General features: G+C 41.2%; 1 protein-coding gene across 10 annotated transcripts in view; it reads right to left on the bottom strand.

The window, feature by feature from the left end:
• The window catches only part of MTDH (metadherin), an 82,900-nt gene that overhangs the window by 40,266 nt on the left and 22,726 nt on the right, over positions 1–19,908 (bottom strand). The gene's annotated exons all lie outside the window — the stretch shown is intronic.

Here is a 19,908-nt window from a genome sequence, read left to right as displayed (position 1 = left end):
GCAACATGTTCAGATGAAAAATTATGTGGTAATTATCAGTTTCTGGATTGCATAAAGCAGATTGTTGCTATATCCTATGTATAACAAATTAATGAGTCAATTGTACATAGCAGGTAATATTTTGTCAGTTTCAAAGCAATGTGAAAATACCTAGGATTTGTATACAGATGTTTAATAATTCAATCCAGATAAAATACCTATACGCATACAAGCTATGGCTGTTTGCGAATGATATTCCAATTCCCTTCTCCTAATATTATTCTATCTTTTCAAAAGCTTGCTAAAAACGAAATAAGCCATAATTTCTGTATTTCAATAAGTGCTTCCAAAAGAGAATTAACGTTTATAAAATAGTATTTTTATACTTTGTATTCACTTATTTAGCTATTTATTGAGATCAGCTATGTATATACTACTGCACACTATCTTTTTTTTTTCTGAGATGGAGTCTTGCTCTGTCACCCAGGCTGCAGTGCAGTGGCGTAATCTCGGCTCACTGTAACTTCCACCTCCTGGGTTCAAGCAATTCTCCTGCCTCAGCCTCAGGAGTAGATGGGATTACAGGCACCTGCCACCACGCCTGGCTAATTTTTGTATTTTTAGTAGAGACAGGGCTACACCATGTTGGCCAGGCTGGTCTCAAACTCCTGACCTTGTGCTCTGCCCGCCGTGGCCTCTCAAAGTACTGCACACTATCTTAAAGGCAGTAAATGAATCTGAGCAAGTGAGTAAGTAATGACAGAAAACTGCTTTTCCTACCAATAAAAAACCTGCATATATTCTCAAGTGACATGATCTCTTCAAAGTGATTAAAAATTGTCTTTAACAAGAGATTACATTAAAAAAATAAAATTTTTTTACTGACCTCATAATTGATTTGCATTTGTTCATTTTGCTGCATGTTCTCATTATCATTAACATGTATGTTTAATATACTGTTTTATTACAGTATGTATAATTAATATACTGCTTTATTACATGTACTAAACTAGACTCATATCCACTTAAAAAAAAAGATATGTGGAGATATCCACATACCATAATAGTCACCCTTTTAAAGGTACACAATTCAGTGGTTTTTAGTATATCTGAAGTTGCACAACTATCAAAATTATTATTTTTTGGTTTTTTTTGAGACGGAGTCTCGCTCTGTCACCCAGGCTGGACTGCAGTGCCATGATCTCAGCTCACTGCAACCTCTGCCTCCCAGGTTCAAGCGATTCTCCCGCCTCAGCCTCCTGAGTAGCTGGGATTACAGGTGCCCACCACCACATCTGTATAATTTTTATATTTTTAATAGAGATGGGATTTCACCATGTCAGCCAGGCTGGTCTCGAACTCCTGACCTTAAGTGATCCGCCTTGGCCTCCCAAAGTGTTGGGATTATAGGCGTGAGCCACTGCTCCCAGCCTCAAAATTATTATTTAATCCCCAAAAAGAAACTCTGTAATGATTAGCGTTTACTCCCAGCTCCTCTTTTCTCACTGGCAACCATGATTCTACTTTCTGTCTTTGTCTTTACCATAGCCACTCTTAAGTAAAGATAACATCTTGAACATCTGTCAACTACAGTTGAGCACAGGCAGCAAACTTTTTCTGCAAAGGATCAAATAGTAAATATGTTAGGCTTTGCAAGCCACAGGGTTTTGGAGCAACCACAGAACTCTGCTCATATAGCATGAAAGCAGCCACATACAATTTATAAACAAAGGGGTGTGACTATGTTCCAATAAAATTTTATTTACAAAAACAGGCATCTGTCTGGATTTGGGGTGTCAGAGTTTGCTATCCTTGGTCTAGAGCAGTGCTGGCCAACAGAAATATAATGCAAACCACATATATATTTTTAAAAATTTCTAGTAGACACATTTTTAAGTTAAAATAGGTGACAATTTTAACACAATGTATCTATAATACTGTCATTTCAACATGGAACTCATATAAAAAAAGCAACACAGTAAGATAGTATGTAAAAGAAAACAAAGTAAGTCTTCGAAATCTGGCATGTATTTTAAACTTAACAGCAATCTCAATTTGGACTAGTCGTTTTTTCTTTTTCTTTTTTTTTTTTTTTTTGAGAAGGAGTTTTTCACTCTTGTTGCCCAGGCTGGAGTGCAATGGCGTGATCTCAGTTCACCGCAACCTCTGCCTCCTGGGTTCAAGCGATTCTCCTGCCTCAGCCTCCTGAGAAGCTGGGATTACAGGCATGCGCTACCATGCCCGGCTAATTTTGTATTTTTAGTAGAGATGGGGTTTTTCCATGTTGGTCAGAGTGGTCTCAAACTTCCGACCTCAGGTGATCCACCCGCCTCGGCCTCCCAAAATGCTGGGATTACAGGTGTGACCACAGCACCCGGCCGGACTAGTCACATTTTAAGTGCTCAATATCCACATGTGGCAAGTGGCCACTATACTGGACAGTGCAGGTCCACAGGAACTAAAGTAGGTATCCCCATTTTACACATAGAAACTGAGGCCATAAAAAGTGTTTAAGATTGCTGAGTGCTGTGGCTCACACCTGTAATCCCAGCAATTTGGAAGGTTGAGGTGGGAGGATCACTTGAGCTCAGGAGTATGAGACCAGCCAGGGCAACACACAGGGAGATTCTCTCTCTTAAAAAAAAAAAATCAGTGGGGGTGGCGGCATGCAACTGTGGTTCCAGCTACTTGGGAGGCTGAGGTGGGAGGATCACTCAAGCCTGGGAGGTTGAGGCTGAAGTGAGCTGTGATCATGTCACTGTATTCCAGCCTGGGTAACGGGGTGAGACCCTGTCTCAAAAAAACCCCAAAAAACAAACAAACAAAAAACAAAGAAGAGTGTCTAAGAGGCTGGGCGCGGTGGCTCACGCCTGTAACCCCAGCACTTTGGGAGGCCGAGGCGGGCAGATCATGAGCTTAGGAGATCGAGACCATCCTGGCTAACATGGTGAAACCCCATCTCTACTAAAAACACAAAAAATTAGCCAGGTGTGGTGGCACGTGCCTGTAGTCCCAGCTACTCGGGAGGCTGAGGCAGTAGAATCGCTTGAATCTGGGAGGCGGAGGTTGCAGTGAGCTGAGATCACGCCACTGCACTCCAGCCTGGGTGACAGAGAGAGGCTCCATCTCAAAAAAAAAAAAAAAAAAAAAAAAAAAAAGAGTGTCTAAGAGCATCATAGGGTAAAAGTGGTGAAACTAGGACTAAATTCCAGTTCTGATCCACTTTACCCTTGCAAATAACCTCTTATTTAGTCTCCCCACATTTAACTCTAAATACAAATTTAATCATATATTAGCTATGTGACTTTGGGCTAAATCATTCTAAACCCTTTTCCCCACCCGTCATATGGACAAAAATTCCTACTAACCTCATATAAGGTTATTTTAAGAATTAAAACAAAAAGTGAAAAGAGTCTGTTAACTACAAAGTAGTATATATAAATAAGATTTTTTTTTAAGAAGGGAGACTTTGAAAAAATAATAGAAATTATGTTTACAAGGAAATATCTGGGGATTTGTAACTAAAAATCTGTAGAAAAAGATTATCTTAGATTAGGCTTAAATATTATTTGATGTTACTACTGCCTTTAAAAGTAATTAACAAAAGGCCAGGTGCGGTGGCTCACGCCTGTAATCCCAGCACTTTGGGAGGCCGAGGCAGGCAGATCGCCTGAGGTCAGGAATTTGAAACCAGCCTTGGCCAACATGGTGAAACCCCGTCTCTACTAAAAATAATAAAAATTAGCCAGGCATGGTGGCGGGCGCCTATAATCCCAGCTACTGGGGAGGCTGAGGCAGGAGAATCGCTTGAACCTGGGAGGCGGAGGTTGCAGTGAGCCAAGACCACACCATTACACTCCAGCCTGGGCGACACGGCAAGACTCCATCTCAAAAAAAAAAAAAAAAAATATATATATATATATATATATATATATATATATAAAGTAATTAACAAGAACACCCATCCCGATAAGATTAAATAAAATAATAGCTTATGAAAAACTTTAAAATAAATATGTGCTATATACTGCTATTTGCCTTGGCCATACTACTGAAGCAAACATCTTACTTCTTAGCAGCTCCACTTTAGCTAAGACTTTTGAAGGAAGCTGGTAGCATAAAGCTCTGGCTTCCTTGTTACCACAGTTCTTTTTTCCCTAACTTGTTGTCAGGCTCCACCACAGAACTGAGTGGATAATTAAACTGGTCTTCTCTTAAATGGTCTTCATACAACCAAGATTTATAAAATAACTACTATGTGTCAGACACTGTTTTAGGAGCCGAGTATACATAACTAAATACAAGTCTTTACTGATAGCAACTGCGCTATAATCTAATAGGAGAATGACACGCAAGTGAGACATTAGGAAAAATTCTTATTGGCTGGGCACCGTGGCTCATGCCTGTAATCCCAGCACCTGGAAGGCTGAGGTGGGCGGATTACCCGAGATTAGGAGTTTGAGACCAGGCTGGCCAACATAACAAAACCTATCTCTACTAAAAATACAAAAATCAGCCAAGCATGCTGGTGCATGCCTGTAATCACAGCTACTCGGGAGGCTGAGGCAGAAGAATCGCTTGAACCCGGGAGGCGGAGGTTGCAGTGAGCTGAGATCACACCATTGCACTCCAGACTGGGTAACAAGAGCGAAATTCCATCTCAAAGAAAAAAAAAAAAAAGAAAAAATTCTTATCTTCAAGAGTTTCCTTCCCAATATATCTTATCAATCCAATTCATTTTCATTCTTACTTTAAAAAAAAAAAACTGCTGCAGATATTTCCTACCTTTTACAAGGTCTAACTTCCTTATATGACATATGATGTCTTCCACAAATTGATCTCAACCTTACATTCCTTTATTCATACATATGAGCATTTGATTCCTACAAGACTGGTACCTCTTTGAACATTCCTGTTTTTAACCAAGCTGCACTGACTGTGGATTTTTTCTCAGAACAAAGTGCTGGAGTGATTTTCTTTGCACCTGAATCATCTGCTCCCCTACCGATGTTCAATGCCTGAAATGGCCTGTACTCATTTTTTTTTTCTGACCCAGCTCACGTTCCACTCCATTTGCTTTATCTCTACCACTGTCCCCCTTTTCCTTTCCCCTAAATACATATAATCTTGCATCTCAAAACATTTAAAACTGAAAAAGATTTGGTCATTTGTCACAAACTTCCTTGGGACATTTCCAGTATGGCTATACCTTTCCATGTGTTCAAGTGTTCCCAGTTTTCTAATAATAAGCTTCTTAAAAGCAAGAGAACAAGAGATATTTCATTATATTCTCAACAGAATCTCTACTTCCCTTTATTTGAATGCTTCATGATCAGCACTGATAGAAATACGCTTTTGAGGAAGCCTGTCTAGCATTTGAAATTAGCAGGGGTTCAGATACTGCATGAAGCTAATGACCTTTAACCCAAAACCTCTGAAATTATTCAGAACAGACATCACTCAATGTATCAGAAGTCATCTCAAAAAATCTGTATGTTAATTTTCCTATTAGCTTTCATTAAAATTTCACATTATGTCTTCTTTCCATCTCATATACATAATACAGATATTACCAACAAAGTAGGCTATAGTATAGTCCCATTAGAAAAAAATCTTTGTGTTATATGTTAAGTACATGTATAGGCATGTGTGCACATGTATGTGCATGTATACATACACACACCATAACACTCCTAAAAGAGGAATGAGTTAAATGACAATGAATACATATTCACTGGGACTACAAACAATATTTGCACGTGGAACAGCAAATGGCTCCATTCTTTTAAATCTAGATGATGAGCTGGGTGCGGTGGTACATGCTTGTAATCCCAGCACTTTGGAGGGGCTGAGGTGGGCCGACTGATTGAGGCCAGGAGTTTGAGACCAGCCTGGGCAACACGGCAAAACTGTGTCTCTACAAAAAATAAAAAATCAGCTGGGCATGGTGGTGCACACCTGTAGTCCTAGCTACTCGGCAGACTGAGGTGGGAGGATCACTTGAGCCCAGGAGGTCGAGGTTGCAGTGAGCCAAGATTGCACCACTGCACTCCAGCTTGGGCAACAGAGCAAGACCTTGTCTCAAACGAACAAACAAAAAAACTAGATGACAAAAAGGCTTTGATAAATAATCATTAGATCCACCATTACAACTTTCTAAAACTGCCAAAGATATATACTGAATAAGACAGATTGATAATTCCTTAGGAAATTATGACGAATAAGTTCCAAAAATTCTAGTATCTTATTAGGAGTTACTCAAAATAAGCAAATAAGCAGTGCCAATACTCAATTGCTAATCAATATATGGAACATATGGTAACTCACTTAAATACCTGAGTAAATATGCCAGATAAAGGGGTCTGCTATCACTCTTGTAACAGCGGGTTAAATAAGCTTGTTGTTCTCATACTTCCATGGGAAAAAATTGAGCATATACCCCAAAATATTTGTTTATAAATTTTATACACATTCTACTACACTGATAGTGTATACATTTGTAAAATATAACTATTTTTAGCGATAGCAATATCAATGCACATGCTTCATTCTTTCGAATATCTTCTAAATGCATTCATTTTAATATTTGGTATTAAATATTGTTACACTTGAAAAAGTAAGAAGATCAAAATGGAAGACACATGATTGGCCATGCTTACTGAAATATGACACTAATTTTTCAATCTAATTCTCCAACTATGCAAAAGTTTTTGTGAAAATTCAGCCAGTAAATTTTAATCTTTAACATCAATACATTGTTTCTGTATTGAACTGTAGATCAGAAAGTTCTACAGTTTTTGGTACTTTCTACTTTATTATTATTATTATTATTACTATTATCATTATCATCATTTTGTTCTTGTTATTACCATGGGTGAGATAATTTTTTTTTGTATTTTTAACAAGTAAATTCACTAAAAAGACAAAATTTTACATCTGGTTTATAGCTATTACTTACATAGTTCCATTTAAATTCTCAAAGTAACCCTAGGTAAATGCTATTCTATCCATTTTGTAGATAAGAAAAGGGAGGCACAAGTGATTACTAACCAACCCCCAAATCACATCATTAGTCAAGTGTTAGAACTGGAATTGGATCCCATGTACTCGTGCTCTGGAATCTCAGCTGTTAGGCTATTTTTCTGTTAGAAAATTGCTCCCAAGCTGGGCAGATATGAGGATTTTCACATCCAACGTACAAATGCTCTTTAATAACAAAACATGCAATGATGTAAGTTTGTCAGAATACACTCTTCATTGCATGAGTTTCTTTCAAAAATTGGCTATTTTCTGACATCTTGTTAAGTAAGCTTTCCTTAAGCGTGAAGGGGCAGATTCAGTATAAATTCTTTGTAAAAGTATCTGGTAAGCAGACAACCATTTATCTTTATAAAAAAGATAAACAGACTTGGAACACTTCATCTTTCATAAAAGAAAAATAGGCCAGTCAAGGTGGCTCATGCCTATAATCCCGACATATTGGGAGGCCGAGGTGGGAGGATTGTTTGAGGCCAGGAGTTCGAGACCAGCCTGGGTGACTAAGCAATTCTGTCTCTCTCTCAAAAAAAAAAAAAAAAAAAAAAAAAAAAAGAAGGAAGGAAGGAAGGAAGGAAAGGAAAGAGAGAGAGAAAGAGGGAGAAAGGAGAAAAAATGTATGACTCGCTTTTAAAAGTTGTTCAGCTTTATCAAAGTATTTTGCTATAATAGAGTCAATGAATCCTCTTGTAAAATCTTTGCATCATAAAAGATGATTATCACCTTCACCCTTACTGTAATTTGAAGGTCTTCCAATGTGCAATCTGGCATTAATCTCTTTTGTCATCATAGTTTTCTAGAAATAATGTAGTAAATAAATTTCACACATGGTGGTATCTCTCCCTAACTCCCCATTTATTTTTTTAATTCCAGTCAAAGCCGTCCATCAGTGGTTTTTGTTTAGTTTTTCCACAAACATTCAAAAAAGTTAAATAAGTGATTTACTGTTGAGAATATGTCTTTGTGGATATCTCTTTAATTGCTCACAAAAGTGGTTCTTCATGTGTTTCATTATTGAAATAGAATCTAGCAAGTACTCCCAAGCTTTAATGTTAGAAACATCTGTACATTATCCCTACCAGGCTGGGAAATTTGCTCTGGTACTAATTTATTTAATATCATTAGCAACATTTTTATGCTGCATCAAACAGTATATGCTAATGAATGAATGCATTTTGATTGGCTGTAATATTGTTTTTTGCTAATTACCATGGCAGAGGAACAAGTGTTTCCCCATAGTATTTCTTTCTCTATTTAAATAAGAAACCCTCAAGACATGCATCCAGTCATTTATAATTAAATTCAGTAAAATTTTGTCATATAGAATAATGCATAAATAAATATCTCTAAAAAAAACTAGAAATGCCAGTTTTTACATTCTGAATGCTTAGATATCTTGCTAAACTAGAATAGTTTCAGAATACCATTAGCTAAAATTTCAAGGCACAGTATAATTAGGCAAAGTTTTTATTTTAAATACCAAAAGTATAAACATATTTTTATTTCAAAACCCCTTCTTGATGATTTCACTATCTGGACCAATTTATATAACATCTGATTAAATCATCATAACTTCATGGTGATGTAGCTGATAGAGTTCTTACTAGAAATAATAGTGTCCACTTCCTTTTTCTTTTCTTTCTTTCTTTTTTTTTTTTTTGAGATGGAGTCTCGCTCTGTCGCCCAGGCTAGAGTGCAGTGGAATGATCTCGGCTCACTGCAACCTCCGCCTCCCAGGTTCAAGGAATTCTCCTGCCTCAGCCTCCCGAGTAACTGGGACTACAGGCACCTGCCACCACGCCCGGCTAATTTTTTATTTTTAGTAGAGACGGGGTTTCACCATCTTGGCCAGGCTGGTCTTGAACTTTTGACCTTGTGATCCACCTGCCTCGGCCTCCCAACGTGCTGGGATTACAAGCATGAGCCACCGCGCCCGGCCTTTTTTTTTTTTTTTTTGAGACAGGCTTTTACTGTTGCCCAGGCTGGAGTGCAGTGGTGTGATCAAGGCTCACTGCAGCCTTGACCTTCTGGGCTCAAGTGATCCTCCTACCTCAGCTTCCCACGTAGCTGGGACTATAGGCATGTGTCATTATGCCTGGCTAATTTTTTTTTTTTTTTTTTTTTTTTTGAGATAGAGTCTCACTCTGTCGCCCAGGCTGGAGTGTAATGGCACAATCTCAGCTCACGGCAACATCCACCTCCTGGGTTCAAGCAATACTCCTGTCTCAGCCTCCTGAGTAGCTGGGACTACGGTATGTGCCACCACGCCCAGCTAATTTTTTTGTATTTTTTAGTAGAGACAGGGTTTCACCATGTTAGCCAGGATGGTCTTGATCTCCTGACCTCGTGATCTGTCCACATGGGCCTCCCAAAGTGCTGGGATTACAGGCGTGAGCCACCACACCTGGCCAATTTTTGTATTTTTTGTAGAGACAAGGTTTCACCATGCTGCCCAAGCTGGTCTCGAACTCCTAGGCTCAAGCAATCCACCCACCTTGGCCTCCCAAAGTGCTGGGATTGCAGGCGTCAGCCACCACACACAGCTGAGTATTTCTAATATTAGACAATACCCAAACAACAAGTGATATCACTTATTAGAGTGGCAAAAAGTACATGTTGGCAGCAAGAGTAGAGCTATTCAAATGGCTAACTGCCCCCTTAGCAGATTTTGACAGAGAATTGCAAAGTACAAAGAAAGGCATAGTGTACAATTCATGCCAAAAAGACCAATTTAAGGAGTATAATCTATTATCTGTATAGTATCAAAACTATCACAAGGGGGATACCATACAAATTTTAAGTGACACTATCCTTATCATTAAGATACTTTCTACATCCCAGAGACAAACCATAAAAGTAAAAATAAATAAATAAAAATAAAACACTTTCTGTGGCCAGGTGCAGTGACTCAAGCCAGTAATCCCAGCACTTTGGGAGACAGAGGTGGGAGGAACACATGCAACCAGGAGTTCGAGAACAGCCTGGGCAATACAGTGGGACCCTGTCTTTACAAAAAATACAAAAATTAACCAGGCATGGTGGTGCACGCCTGTAGTCCCAGCTACTTGGGTGGCTGAGGTGGGAGGATCACCTGAGCCCGTAAGATTGAGGATGCTGTGAGCCATGATTGTACCACTGCACTCAGCCTGGGCAACAGAGTGAGACCCTATCTCAAAAAAAAAAAAAAGATAACCTATTTGCAATTAGCCATTTATACAAGGTAGGTAGCCAGGTTCTAAATGTAAATTCTTTTTTTTTTGTAGACAGGGTCTGGCTCTGTTACCCAGGCTGGAGTGCAGTGGCATGATCTTGGCTCACTGCAACTTCTACCTCCTGGGCTTAAGCCATCCTCTCACCTCAGCCTCCGAAGGAGCTGGGACTACAGGCATACGCTACCACACCAGGCTAATTTTTGTATTTTTTGAAGAGACAGGGTTTTGCCATGTTGCCCAGGCTGGTTTTTCGAACTCTTGAGCTCAAGCAATTTGCCCACCTCAGCCTCCCAAGTGCTGGGATTACAGGTATGAGTCCCCTTTGCCTGGCCCTGAATGTAATTCTTTTTTTTTTTTGAGACAGAGTCTTGCTCTGTCACCCAGGCTGGAGTGCAGTGGCACGATCTCGTCTCACCGCAACCTCCACCTCCTGGGTTCAAGCGATCTTGTGCCTCAGCCTCCCGAGTACCTGGGACTACAGGTGCATGCCACCACACCCAACTAATGTTTGTATTTTTAGTAGAGACTGGGTTTCGCCATGTCGGCCAGGCTGGTCTCAAACTCATGACCTCAGGTGATCTACCCACCTCAGCCTCCCAAAGTGCTGGGATTACAGGTGTGAGCCACTGTGCTCAGCCCTGAATGTAATTCTTACTCAATTTATTAATTCTCTATTCTGGATGTACTGGTCCTTAAAAATTTGGTGAACTGACATCTTTAATATTTATAGCCCTATAAACATCTAAAGATTTTCATGGTAATGCCAGAAGTGATAAAGGAATGAGAGCATGAATAAAAGGGAATGCTGGTTGGGCACAACAGCTCACATCTGTAATCTCAACAATTTGGGAGGCCGAAGCAGGTGGATCACTTGAGCCCAGGAGTTCAAGACCAGCCTGGGCAACATGGTGAGACTCCATCTCTACAAAAAATAAAAAATTAGTTGGGTGTGCTGGTGCATGCCTGTAGTCCCAGCTACTTGGGAAGCTGAGGTGGGAGAATCACTTGAGCCCGGGAGGGCAAGGCTGCAGTGAACCTTGGTCATGCCACTGCAGTTCAGCCTAGGTGACAGAGCAAGACTCTGTCTCAAAAAAAAAAAAAAAAAGAATGCTGAGTATTTTCTTGCTATGATGTTTTGGTCTGCAGACTACTGACTGGTGTATAAGGTTTTCAACTACCTCATGGAAAAAAGTGTTCTATTTTCTGAGATTTTTGTTTTTTCTACTTCTATTGTGTCAACATTTTCATTTTTGTAATATTAACAATGTTTTTTAAAATGTACTTGATGAAATTAAAATTGCTTTAGAGTCAATTTCATCCACTTTCTGGCCAAATATGGCAAGTTCCTATTTTATATTGCTTCACATTTTGGCACTATTTATTTTTCTCACTTGTCCCAAATATATATACAAACTGGGCATGGTTAAATGGGAAAGCATGGATTATCCAAGAAGCATAATAATTATATTTCACTATTTTGCCTATACCAGCAGTTCTCCATCTTAGTAACCTTGTGATACAATATCAGGATGAGAGTGTGAAAACTGTCACAAATCTCCTTAAAAGTAGAAAAGTCTGCAATTGATTTCCCCCCTTTTGGTGGGGTTTAACTTAAAGGAGATTCAAGGTTATTCCACTTGGTACTATTGTTATTTTCCTAAATGGAAGAAGTAGGAGAATTGCAGGTGCAGGGAAGTGCCCACAACCTGCACTTTATCTCTATCTCCTTACCGTGTTTGATTTTTTTCCTCATTTTTGTTCTTTTCAGAGACAGGGTCTCTGTTGTTCAGGCTGGAGTGCCAGTGACTTGATTACAGCTTGCTACAGTCCCAAACTCTGGGGCTCAAGTGATCCTCCCACCTCAGCTTCCTGAGTAGCTGGGACTACAGGTGCATGCCACCATGCCTGGCTAATTAAAAAAATTTTTTTTTGATTAACTGATTTTTGAGATAGGGTTTCGCTCTGTTGACCAGGCTGGAGTGCAGTGGTATGATCTTGGTTCACTGCAACCTCCGCCTCTTGGGCTCAAGCAATGCTCCTACCTCAGCCTCCCAAGTAGCTGGGAATACAAGCATGCACCACCATGCCTGGCTAATTTTTATATTTTTGGTAGAGACAGGGTTTTGCCATGTTGCCCAAGCTGGTCTTGAACTCTGGAGCTCAAGCTATCTGCCCGCCTTGGCCTCCCAGAGTGCTGGCATTAAAGGTGTGAGCCACTGCACCTGGCCAATTCCTGTGCCCCTCCCCCTTCCCCGCCCCCCCCCAAGACAGAGTTTTGCTCTTGTTGCCCAGGCTGGAGTGCAACAGCGCGATCTCAGCTCACTGCAACCTCCACCTCCTGGGTTCAAATGATTCTCCTGCCTCAGCCTCCCAAGTAGCTGGGATTACAGGCGCCAGCCACCATGCCCTGCTGATTTTTTGTATTTTTAGTAGAGACAGGGTTTCAGCATGCTGGCCAGGCTGGTCTTGAACTCCTGACCTCAGGTGATCCACCCACCTTGGCCTCCCAAAGTGCTGGGATTACAGGCGTGAACCACCGTGCCTGGCCTAAATTTAAAAAATTTTTTGTACAGGTGGGGTCTCACTATGTTGCCCAGGCTCGTCTTGAACTCCTGGCCTCAAGAGATTCTCCCTTCTTGGCCTCCTGAAGTGCTGGGATTACAGATGTGAGCCACCATGCCTGGCCTAATTGTTTTCTTTCATAGCACTTACCACCAGACAGTAGAGAATATGCTTATATTTTTAGTTGTTTTCCCGACTAAGTTTCACAAGAGTAGGGGCTCTTGTTTTATCAACTGTTGTATTTCTAATGCCTACAGTAGTACCTTACACGCAGAAGGTATTCAGTTAATTTATGAGTAACCAATGAAAGAGCCTAAAATTAGACTGAATTACATACAGCCGTGTCTACCTAACTCTTATTCGGTTCCTCCACTCAAATAAAACCTCTGAGCTACTATATTTGTATACATGATCCATCATCCAAGTCATTAAATTATTTAAATATGTCTGGAGTGGGCTCATAGGACATAGCATACGGCACAAGCAACATGGCTAAACTCACAATCCTAAGACATTTACAAGAAACCTCTCTTAAGAACTCCTTTTATCTAGCTTTGAACTTTTCCCCAGATACGGTTCTCACATTCCCAACAAACTAATAAATTAATTTCAGTATGAGATCCCATTCTCGCCGCAATCTAAGCATGTTTAAAACCAAATTTGCCATTTCACCGTTTTTCAATCCCCTCTTGCCACTTCCTGTGTAAGGTAAAACCATGGTATAGTGGAAAAATGACTGACTGGGGCAGAAATCCTGGTTCTGGTCTCCATTTGGCCATTTGCAGTTCAGACAGAAAAGTCTAGAAGGATAAATATGGTTTTCCTGGTATGGTATTCTCTTTTACAGAAAAACAGTTTTGTAGCTTTGTTTACCTTAAAGGGAACCTTGAAAACTAATTCCTTGGGTGGGAACCCAAGAAATCATGAAACTATAAATTCTGTGGCACAAGAGAACCCAAAAGGTTAATAGTCCAAGGCTCAGAGAACATATCAAAGCACTCAGATAAAACATTTAAAGACTCCAAAGGACTACAATGAGAATTTAATAGGTTCAGGAAGGGGGAAAAAAAGAGCCAGACAGTAAATATTTTAGGCTTTGCAGATCATAAGGCCTCTCCTGTTGAAACTATCCAACTCCACTGCTATAGTAAAAAACTGCCAATGATAAATAAATAAGTGTGGCTGTGTTTCCATAAAACTTTATTTACAAAACAGGCAGAGCACTAGATTTGGCCATGGTTTGCCAACCTATGGTTTTAAACTATAGTTTCTAAGATGCATTATGGAAGGAAAATACACATGTGTATAAACTCTTTGGGCATGCAGATACTCTGTTTTGCTAAGAGCTGTTTTAGCTTATACTTGTTTAAATGCATGTTGCCTCAAAATTATTTTGTTTTCGACTTTCTAGACACTGATCTCTCCCAGAGCAATTCTCAAACCTCTGGGTCACATGATACTCTTTTAGATTCTTAAAATGTATTAAGGATGTCATTAAGAGCCATTATTATTATTATTTGAGATGGGGTCTTGCTCTACCATCCGGGCTGGAGGGCAGTGGCACGATCTCGGCTCACTGCAACCTCTGCCTCCTGGGGTTCAAGTGATTCTCGTGCTTCAGCCTCCCAAGTAGCTGGGACTACAGGCACGTACCACCACGCCAAGCTAATTTTTGTATTTTTAGTAGAGATGGGGCTTCTTCATGTTGGCCAGGCTGGTCTTGAACTCCCACCTTGGCCTCCTAAAGTGCTGGGATTACAGGTCTGAGCCACTGTGCCTGGCCAAGAGCCTTTGTTTATGTGGGTTATATCTATCATACAAACTTAAGAAATTGTTTAGATATATTAATTCATAACAAAATAATCATAAATTATGTTATATAATGATACCTATATATTTTTCAAAACAAAAAAAATTTGCGAGAACAGTGGCAGATTTTATATTCTGCAAATATCTTTAATGTCTACCTTAAGACAGCTGGATTCATATATCTGTGTTTGTATTCAATTTACTGCAACACATTATTTTGACTGAGGCACGATATGGTTTGGATCTGTGTCCGAACCCAAATCTCATACTGAAATGTTATCCCCCACCGGGTGCTATGGCTCACGCCTGTAATCCCAGCACTTTGGGAGGCCGAGACACGAGGATCACCTGAGGTCAGGAGCTCAAGACCAGCCTGGCCAACATGGTGAAACCCTGTCTCTACTAAAAATACAAAAAAATTAGCCAGGGGTGGCAGTGGGCGCCTGTAATCCGTTACTCCGGGGGCTGAGGCAGGAGAATCACTTGAACCCAGGTGGCGGAGGTTGCAGTGACCCGAGATTGCACCATTGCACTCCAGCCTGGGCAACAGAGAGAGCTCATGCTTTACCTTCTGCCATGGGTTGCTCCCAGAGGCCTCCTGAGAAGCAGATGTTGCTATGTTTCCTGTACAGCCTGTGGTACTATGAGCCAACTGAACCCTCTTTTCTTTATAAATTATCCAGTTTCAGGCATTTATTTTTATTATTTATTTTATTTTATTTTGAGACGGAGTCTCGCTCTGTCACCAGGCTGGAGTGCAGTGGCACGATCTCAGCTCGCTGCAACCTCCAACTCCTGGGTTAAAGTGATTCTCGTGACTTAGCCTCCCAAGTAGCTGGGATTACGGGCACATGCCACCACACCCAGCTAATTTTCTTTTTGTATTTTTAGTAGAGACGGGGCTTCACCTTGTTGGCCAAGATGGTCTCGATCTCCTGACCTCATGATCCATCCGCCTCAGCCTCCCAAAGTGCTGGAATTACAGGCACGAGCCACCGAGCTGGTCTTTTGTTTTGTTTTTGTTTTTTTTAGACAGGGTCTCACTCTTCACCCAGGCTAGAGTGCAGTGCCACGATCTCAGCTCACTACAGGCTCCGCCTCCGGAGTTCAAGTGATTCTCCCACCTCAGCCTCCCAAATAGCTGGGACTACAGGCGGCGTGCCACCGTGCCTGGCTAATTTTTGTATTTTTAATAGAGACGAGGTTTCGCCATGTTGCCCAAGCTGGTCTCAAACTCCTGGCCTCAAGTGATCCACATGTCTCAGCCTCCTAAAGTGATGGGACTACAGGCATGAGCCATGGCGCCCAGGCACGTACTTCTTTACAGCAGTGAGAGAAAGGGCAAAAAAACCAGGCTACATATACACAGAAACGCAAGTAGAAAAGGGAGTAGTTTTTTTTTTTTTTTTTGAGATGGAGTCTCCCTCTGTTGATCAGGCTGGAGTGCAGTGGTGCGATCTCTGCTCCACTCCGCCTGCAACCTCCGCCTCCCAGGTTCAAGTGATTCTCCTGCCTCACCCTCCCAAATAGCTGGGATTACAGGCGTGTGCCATCATGCCCAGCTAATTTTGTATTTTCAGTACAGACGGGATTTCACCATGTTGGCCAGGCTGGTCTCGAACTCCTGACCTCAAATGGTCCACCTGCCTCGGCCTCCCAAAGTGCTGGGATTACAGGCATGAGCCACTGTGATTGGCGGGAGTAGTATTTTAAGAGCTTCTTCACATAATTCTGGGTCTCACTCCTCCTTGATATTATAGCAGAAATTAGTAGTTGCAGGGGGACTGGGGATAAGTGGCAGAGAGGGGAAAATATTAAGTTACTGCTAATGGACACGAGATTTCTTTTTGGGGTGAGGAAAATGTTCTAAAATTATATATTGTGGTGCCAGGCGCAGTGGCTCATGCCTGTAATCCCAGCAGTTTGGAAGGCTGAGGCAGGTGGATCGCTTGAGGTCAGGAGTTCTAGACCAGCCTGGCTAACATGGTGAAACCCTGTCTCTATTAAATACAAAAATTAGTTGGGTGTGGTGGCAGGTTCCTGTAATCCCAGCTACTAGGGAGGCTGAGGCAGGAGAATTGCTTGAACCCAGGGAGGTGGAGGTTGCAGTGAGCGGAGATCGTGCCACTGTACTCCAGCCCTGAGAAACAGAGCGAGACTCCGTCTCAAAAAAAAATTAGATTGTGGTGATAGCTGTAAAACTCTGTGAAAACATTTAAATCACGCATTTAAAACAAGTAAATTTTATGGCTTATCTCAAAATAAAGCTGTTTAACAAAAGGGAAAGAAAACCAATGTGGCTGGAGTTCAGAGAGGGTAAGAAGTGGGAGATGAGACAAGGCAGGGGGCTTTTAGGTCATGTTTCAGATTGGGGAGTGTTTTCTAAGAGCAATGGGAAGGCATGAAGGGTTTTAGGTAGAGGAAGGAAAAACATTACACCAAAACCCATCACATCATAACTTCATAAAAGTTGTTACATGGCCGGGCGCGGTGGCTCATGCTTGTAATCCCAGCACTTTGGGAGGCCGAGGTGGGCGGGTCATTTGAGGTCAGCAGTTCGAGACCAGCCTGGCCAACATGGTGAAATCCCATCTCTATTAAAAATATAAAAATTAGCCAGGCGTCATGGTGGGCGCCTGTAATCCCAGCTACTCGGGAGGCTGAGGCAGGAGAATCACTTGAACCTGGGAGGCAGAGGTTGCAGTGAGCCGAGATTGTGCCATTGCACTCCAGCCTGGGTGACAAGAGCTAGACTCTGTCTCAAAAAAAAAAAAGTTGTTACAGTGTGGAATCTGAAATTGCATCAATGAACTTTCCATATTCTATTACATTAAAATCCATTGGTCTATCTTGCAATTTTTTTCCTTTTCTTTCTTTTTTTTTTGGCCCATGACACAGCCCTCAGGAGATCCTGGGAACATGTGCCCCTATATTGCAATATGCATGAATCTTTTATGCATGATTTTGTAACATGCAAGCACTGGTCCACTGGAAAATTATTTGTTCACTGAGTTATAAAGATCTTCCAAAAATTTTTTTCTTTTTTTTTGAGATGCAGTCTAGCTTTGTCGCCCAGGCTGGAGTATAGTGACGCGATTTGGGCTCACTGCAAGCTCCGCCTCCCGGGTTCATGCCATTCTCCTGCCTCAGCCTCCCGAGTAGCTGGGATTACAGACGCCTGCCACCTCGCCCGGCTAGTTTTTTGTATCTTCAGTAGAGACGGGGTTTCACCATGTCAGCCAGGATGGTCTTGATCTCCTGACCTTGTGATCCACTGATCTCGGCCTCCCAAAGTGCTGGGATTACAGGTGTGAGCCACCGCGCCTGGCCGTAGATCTTCCAAAATGTTAAAACATTCCATTAAACAACATGTATTTTTAAAAATTACATTTGTTAATATACCAACTAATGTCATTAGAAATTCCTTATGTACTGGTAAGTTGTCAAGCTCATGGTAGCAGACACAAATTTTCCAAATTTCTTCCTTTTTTTTTTTTTTTAAATGTAGAGACAGGGTCTCGCTATGTTGCCCAGGCTAGTCTTGAACTCATGGGCTCAAGCAATCCTCCTGCCTTGGCCTCCCAAAGTGATGGGATTACAGGTGTGAGCTACTGCACCAGCAAATTTTCCAAATTTCTAATTTTCACTTGCCAAGAAGTCATGTTATCATTTGCAACAAATACTACCAGCTTCCTTTAAGTGACAAGATAGCCTTGTTCATTTTTGAGAAAATGTCTGCAAATATGCAAATCTGAATAATCACGGCTTGTCTATCAGTCATTCTTTCAAGCAAAAAAAGAGTAATATGAATAAGTGGCTAATCTGGCACACAAGCCATTGCATAAGTGTTTTTCCTCAAGACAATCATCAGTCTTCATTTTGCAGCATACTTTATGCATATATTCCATTTCATCACACAGATTAAAAAGCATGTGTTTAAGAACTGAGATTTAATAAAGATTTAATAAAGCTAATAATAATTTTTGCTGCTTCATTAAGGACACTCAAGTGAAACTAGCATTTTTTTTTTTTAACTGTGAGTAGATGGCAGTAAAAAATACAATGAGATGCCTGTGATCCCAGCACTCTGGGAGGCCAAGGCAGGTGGACTGCTTTGAGCTGAGGAGTTCAAGAACAGCCTGGGCAACATGGGCAACATGGTAAGACAGCGTCTCTACAAAAAATTAGCTGGGCACATGGTAGTGTGCATCTGCAGTCCCAGCTACTTGGGAGGCTGAGGTAGAAGGATTGCTTGAGCCTGGGAGGTCAAGGCTGCAGTGAGCATGACTGTGCCACTGCGCTCCAGGCTGGGTAACAGAGTGAGAGTCTCTTCAAACAAAACAAAATGGCAGGGTACGGTGGATCTCACCTATAATCCCAGCACTTTGGGAGGCGGAGGCAGGTGGATAACCTGAGGTCAGGGGTTCAAGACCAGCCTGGCCAAGACAGTGAAACCCCGTCTCTACTAAAAATACAAAAATTAGCTGGGGGTAGTGGCAGGTACCTGTAATTCCAGCTACTCAGGAGACTGAGGCATGAGAATTGCTTGAACCTGGGAGGTGGAGGCTGCAGTGAGTGAGATCGTGCCACTGCACTCCACCCTGGGTGACAGAGTGAGACTGTCTCAAAAACAAAACAAAACAAGAATACAATGAGTGGAAGTTTGGTGCCACTGCCTTGGTTCATGATAAGGAGCCAGCAGTTTTACCTATTATCGCTTTTGCACCATCAGTGCAAGCATCAACATAGTTAAAAAGGAAAATAATGTCTTAATTATTATGAAAATAGTTTTGCCTTCAGGGACCTAATGAAAGGGTCACTAGGGTCCCTTCCTAGGGGTTCACTGACCATGCTTCAAAAACTGCTGCCTTAGAGAAACTGAAGGAGCATTCCTTATCAGCTATGTGTTCCTGGACAATTCACAAAACTCTTTATTGAGCTACGTAAAAGAAATGATAATGTCCTCAGAGTTGTTCATCAGGATTAAGAGATGTGAAAATGTTTTGTACAAATATTTTGTATATTGTGTAGCATCATAAAAATGTAAGACCTTATTAATACTTGTAATAAATGATATCAGGGTTTAGTGGATATCGCTGACTTCATCCTAACAACTTGGTGGTGACAAAAGTTTACACATTTTGTTTCCGTTGTTTCTCTCACTAGCAATCTTTACATTTCTACATTAATTCAGATCTTTTTTTTTTTTTTTTTTTTTGAGACGGAGTCTCGCTCTGTCGCCCATGCTGGAGTGCAGTGGCACAATCGTGGCTCACTGCAAGCTCCGCCTCCTGGGTTCAGGCCATTCTCC

Source organism: Pan troglodytes, chromosome 7 (genome assembly GCF_028858775.2).
Source record: "Pan troglodytes isolate AG18354 chromosome 7, NHGRI_mPanTro3-v2.0_pri, whole genome shotgun sequence".
Classification (NCBI taxonomy): domain Eukaryota; kingdom Metazoa; phylum Chordata; class Mammalia; order Primates; family Hominidae; genus Pan; species Pan troglodytes.
Note: the sequence above shows the minus strand (reverse complement) of the source record. Positions and strands in the feature narration are given on the sequence as shown.